The following is a 6,554-nucleotide window of genomic DNA, read 5'->3' as shown; positions in this document are numbered from 1 at the left end:
AAAAGAAAAGTGACTTTTTACACAGCTTCCTCATATTGAGCTGCTTTAAAATTGAGCAAAAAGATTAAAGGCCTTTTGCTATACCAGTTCAGATACAGAAAAGATCACAGAATAGTTTCTCTGCACTGATCTTTTTATAGCAAAGAAGGGGAAGGGGTTGTGTGTGGTGGTTTTTGTGGGTTTGGATTTTTTATTAAGCTTTAGAATGACTTCAGAACAGTGACTCTCTCCACTGTTGTGTTGGTTAATGTAAGTTTGGAATAAGGATAGCTTCCTTTTCAATGGGCTACTAGGGTAATAAGGTTTAGAGTAATCCTTCCAGCAATCATGCAAATGGGAACAGTATCGTAAAGCCATCACTTCCAACTTTATTAAAAAAAAAAAATTAATTTTGCATGAGGAAAAAAGCTACATATTCCAGTGTAGAATGTGTAGAATAACCCTGAGTGCATAAGAGTGCTGCTATAGAAGCCTTAGCTTTATAGAATTCCTTTTTTCTTCCATGCTTGAAATTTTTCAGTAACAAGCAAATGATTTTTTAAAAATTGTTTTCATTCTGCCCAGGAAGAAAATTATCATCTTGGTTATCCTGGTATAGCCCAGTGTCCTTACGCTCGCTGACTGAGTTTTAAATATTGGGCAGTGCTTGACTCAGCCTGCCATCTTCTACATACCGACAGGGTCGGTTCTCTTGGTGGTACAAAATACAACTATTCACTTTATTCAAAGATACTACTATGCATGTTAACAAGACATCTAGAAATAGTGTTGTCTGTTTTTAATGTGGCAGTTCACAGGACCCCATAGTGTGTATGTCCACATGTGTGACCAAGTAGAGCATAAAACCTTCATGTTGTCTGTGTGGAACGTTACTTCTTTAGGAGGAAGAGGTGTTTACGGCTTGGACATAGCAAAAGAATGTGTGTGAGAACATATGCCAAAGCAAGGCAGTTGGCTCCTCTCACAGATGGTAGGTTTAAGAGGAAAGGATGTAGCTGAATCCTATATTCAGTAAAACATTTGGTTCTCAGGTTCCTAGGATGAAAACCTTTTTTTTTTCCCTCCTGAAAATCCATGTTGTACAAACACAGAGGAATAATTTCAGCTGTGCAACAAGTCAATTATAACTTCTTCACTTCAAAATTTCTAAAGGTTCAAAAACTTTAGAGATTTGGTGTTTTTTGGTCTTAAATGTTACAGCATTATTTAACTCTGGGAGCTCTGCCACACATTACTTTTTGGTTGGTGGTTTGTTTGTGGTTGTTTGGTTGGTGGTTTTTTAAATTTTTCTTTTTAAAGTTCTGCATCCTTCAGGGAGTGTATATAGGAGATCCTTATTTCTATTCACAAAGTGTCCAGCCCCTACCTTGAAAGACAAAAAGGATAAGTAGTACATGCAGTGCTGTCTGTCCTGCTTCCACCCTCTTCCCCCACCTATCTAATCACCAAGTACAGAACTTTTCAGCCAAACTTTGTAATAGTCTCAAGGCTCTCTACAAGTGTGACTCTTGGAAACTAGATAGTAATGAGAAATGTAAATTAGCATTCTTATCAACTGAGTTTATAGTGTAGCCCTTCGCTTATCTCTTCTGTTTGTTCGGGTGGCTGGACAGTCAGTGCACATGTGGACTTTCGCCCAGCCAGCGATAAAAGGTTAGTGGGGGTCTGCAAAGGAATGGAAGCCATGTAGCCTGGGCAAAGTATTGGAACAGAAAACTACAGAAACAGGGCTATTCATGCAACTTAGTTCTGTTTAGTTAAAAAGTTAACAGTTAGTGCTACTATTTGCTGGTTCAGAAGCTGCAACCTCAGATTAAAGCAGAGCATTATGAGAAGGCAGCAATGAATTGCTGGGATGATGGGAGATGAACATGCTCAAAGTATTGTTCTTGGCTGTTAAAGTAAAGGCTTATCAGCTAGGTGATACATTGCCTGAATGTCCTATTCGGCTGATGCAGCTAATATCCAAATGCCATGTTGGTGGGTGCACTTATCCAGACTCTGTTGGGGGGTGGGCAGGGGGTTTATTTTACTTTATTTTAAAGCTAAGACCAGAACTGAACGATATTAAATTCCCCAAATGCAGCCCTAATACCACCTAGTGGCCAACTGGCAGAATGTCTCACCGGTTGCATCACCCGTTACGGTCTAGTAACCTTCAGCTCACTTCCTCGTGTACACTCCTGCCTGCACAGACAGCACGAGAAAGGACAGGTATTATGTCTGGGAGAGAGATGGACGGGTTTAGTCATTAAATACCTTCTTCTCTCAACACAGCACTCTGTCACCATAACTCTTGCATGCAAACAATTATCGCCAAACATGGCTTAGATTAAACCTTGCCTTTATGTAGCCTTGTCTTCAGCAGAAGGTTGTAGGGAGTGGAGAAGGGTGGGTTAATTCAAGGTAAAACCCTACTAAGCACTTGTATTTTCAAGCACGTTTAGACCAGGTTAACACAAACAGTCAGATTGTCTTTTTGTATTGTTCTGCAGGCAGAATTAAGCATCTAAGTCTAAAGCTGTGATTTTAAAACAAACAACAAATTTTTTTAAAAAACCCTGTTCAACAGCCACCTTCCCGGAACCACCAGCATCCCATGGGTATATCCCTACAGTTCCAGAGGGAGACTGCTTTAAATCCTGGGCAATTTAGTGAGCTGCTTGAATAAAAAGAAACCAGACAACGTGGTCCCAAATGGAAGGCAAGTCAAACTGTGGTATGTTCTCAGCAAGACTCTTAAACAGCCAACAAAACTAGGCCATTCATAAAAATAGTTGCAACTGACTCTTTTTTTTAAATGTATTTTGAAGTGTAGCTCAAGGCAGAAAAGGAAATGTCTGTAGCATTTCCCCAGGAAGTAAAAGATTTGGGATCAACATCTCTTCTGATGCGGATAGATTCTTGCAAGACAGTAGCTGTTATTTGCTTGGTTGGGGGATGTGCTGGATATTACTGTTGAAGCCAGTAGAAAAGCAGCTCAGATTCATAGGGCTAAAGAAAAAGAGCAGCAGCCTGGCATCAGCCTTAATCAAAAAGAAAAGGTAATAAAACCTCATACCCATCCCTGTCCCCACACACCTGCTCCTCATAAAATACTCCAAACAATGGCTAAGCCAAAACATCCTCTCCCAAAACAAGAGTGTCTCTTAATAATGATTTGGTTTTTTGTCCTTCAAATATGCAATTAGATTGAATCACTTTCAGTGATGAAGGATTGAAAGACTGACTCTTTCAAGGAACTGACAGGACATGAACAGAAAAAGTGCTAACAAGCAAACTGATAGAAGAGGACTTAGTTGTGACTACCATTGTGGAAAAAAAATTAGCAGTGAGTAAGCAGGGAGTTACAGAGAGCAACAAAAAGTTAAGGACTTCACTAACAACTGAAGTAAGTTTTTCTTCAGGAGTACAAGAACATGTTTTATGGGGTAAGTTCTCCCAGAGTTACCCAAAAAGTTTTAAAGCAGTTTTAAAATTCCTGTTTAAAAAAACCCCAAACTTATTATCAATGTATTAATAGATATTAACAGATTATTATTATTAAAATGTCAGATGGGCACAGGTACCTTTAGGAATGAAACACTGAGGTTTACAGTCAGTCACAAGGAAGTTATTGTTCAGAAACAAACACTGAATCCTTCGTTGTGTGTGTGGGCTTATGCAAGTCATCGTCCTCTCTGTTGTATAACGTTTTAACCAAAAGACACTTTACAGTAACGCATATTAGCTGATGGAGTGATTTCTGCAAATGTGTCCCAAAGTACCTGGGTATCCCCAGCTCCCCACAGCTGAGCACAACAGCTGAATGGCACAGAGAATTTTTTTATATATACATAAAACCTAGCGATTTAAACTCTCTAGGAGTGACTCCATAATGAGCAAAGCCTGCTATGCTCAATAAACACTGTTAATAAATGTTTTCCCCTGGATACATGCAAGCATCCATTCTCGGTGCCTAATGCTGAGAAGCCTACTGAGACTGAGGCCTCTTTGCATAGTAAGACATAATAACTGGTAGAGACATCCCCTCGCTCTGACGCTAATGCTGAATTTTGAATATACTTAACTAATATTTCAAATAAATAATTTTATTTCATCTTGTCATCTTCTGTATACCTTTGTCTGTGTTTGAAATGGATCAGAGATTAGAACCATGCATCAAAAAGAAACATTCTAAGAGCAAAATGTTTCATATATAACAAATAACTTTCAAAATCCACTGTGATCTCATGACCTTAGAGTCTAATTAAGCCTTATGCTTTAATGTTATCTCAACTCCTAACTATTTTTGAAAAATCCTGTCCTGCATGCTTTTCATTTCTGAATTATCCACCACAGGATATTCCACACCTTTGTTGGAAGCATCTTATAGTGGCTACTCTCAGAGGACTAAGAGATAGCTGATTTGGTCCAGAGCGGGAACTCTCATCTTTCCAAACTGCAGTGATGACCAAGACCCACTCTAACGTGAACGTAAATGATCACGGAACTAAGAGCAGAAAGAAGGACTGGTGATGAAGTGTGTAGCTTCTTAGCTGCTACAATTACAGCTAATGAAATATCGATAGACAGAAAGGGATAGTAAAAATGCAGTAGTATACTTTGAATTAACAGTGGACTTCCCAGTAAAATGGGACTGCATTAGAGCATTCTGCTGGGACAGTTTATTCCATTTATCTGTTGTTTATTTAAAGCCGTCCCCACAGATGCCCATCATCTACTCTGGACAACCTTCCCACAGTTAATAGTCTTACTATTTTGTCTTTGGTGAGCCTTAGGAAGACAATACCATTTATTTAATGCAGATTACAATACACATTGATAACAAAGAACAGATTAGTTAAGACTTAGTTAATTACTATTTTCAGTACAATTCACTATCAATTAATTAGATTATCATGCAATAGCTGGCATATGTCTGCTCCCAATTGGTTAAATACTTCTGCAACTATACTACTAAAATCCACAGCAAAGTTTCCATTGCTCCAATAAGCTTTAATGAAGCCCCTAAGACTCAGGAAAACAAGGCCAGTCATCTGCACTTTGTGTTGCTTTGCTAGCATTTTACAACTGTAGATGAAGTAAAGCAAAGTTCCCCTGTCCTACATATGGCTTGTCCTATACTTTCAGCTGTGCTATCTGCCACGTAGGAGTGCACCTCATGGATTTGAGGGGGTTTAGCAGCCGAATGAAGAAACTGAATTTATGCCATAACTTGGGTGTATTTGCTTTAGAAAAATCCTTACACTGAACACAATGTTTTTAGTACAGGGACTTATACTTCAGTGTTTGGAAAAGTGGCAAAAAGCATGCCAGTTACCAAATAAGTACTACTGCAGCAGACAGTTATCCAACTGAAAGTCAGATTGCTAGAGACAACCACTGCAATAAAATTTCCATGTTAACGAATTGTTGAAAAATAAGAACAAGCATTTTTCAGTAATATTATGCTGGGCTTTAATGGTTAGCTTGGCCCCAGAACTTACCACAATTAAGTAAACCAACACCACATAAAACTGCTGCTCAAGACATTGCTTAGGAGAATGTGTCTAGTAATAATTTCGGGTTTTATTTAATTTGTCATCCTTTTCAGTGTTTAAACACCTAAAGAAAAGATCTATACAAATGCAACTCACATCTATACTCTTAAAGTTGTTCCTCCCCTTTACAATATTCATCTGCATTTTAAATAAATTGTGGATCCCTTCCACAAGCATTTGAAGACAATGGAACTGTCTCCTCAGAACGTATATGTCTTTCAAGGAATAATACCAAGATGCTGACATTATAACACTATTTGCTGAAAACTCCATACTTCACCACAAGCACAGTGCCTAAGTCACACTCCAGAAATTCCTGAGGTCTGAACTGGTTGTGCATATGACCTTGGGAGAGAGTCAAGGTTCATTTCTTGATGCAGCATCCTCCCATAACTGGTATATAACCCAAAGCACCTATTCCATTATATTTATTAGACACACAAAGCTTATTCATGATGTCACTACCCTCTGTCTCACTATTAATACCAGTGAGACACATCAGTGAAGTATGCCTCATTACCTAGAAACTAGTGATTTAGGGAACATTAATGTTCTTTGACCACTCTGTGCTCAAGCGTACAATACGTTTACTGGCTGGAGCAGTTGGTCCAAGGATGCAGCCACTTTAAAGTCAGGGCAGACAGACCTATTCTGTAATGAAGAAATGGAACTTCCAGAATACAATTCTTCGTGGTGTACAGGGAGCGTTTCTTGCTTTGGGTTTACGCACCGTCCTTGAACAGGAGTCTTGGAGTCCCATTTGCTCCCCAGCATAATTTCAGAGCACTGCTCTACTTTACCAAAATGATGCATCTCTCAACTTGGAGAAAAGTCTTATCCATAAAGATAAACAAATCTTTTTTTAAAACTTCTTTCAATTCTGCATTACTAAAGCTAGCAGACTTTGCTCCTTTAGGGTGTTACTGTATAACATTTTGTTGTCAGCAAAATTAAAATAATATTTGAAATTTTTAGTAAATTACTGGAAAGCAAATCTTTTTGATCCTCTCA

Source organism: Phalacrocorax carbo, chromosome 5 (genome assembly GCF_963921805.1).
Source record: "Phalacrocorax carbo chromosome 5, bPhaCar2.1, whole genome shotgun sequence".
Taxonomy (NCBI): Eukaryota; Metazoa; Chordata; class Aves; order Suliformes; family Phalacrocoracidae; genus Phalacrocorax; species Phalacrocorax carbo.
This window is presented reverse-complemented; position numbering follows the sequence as displayed.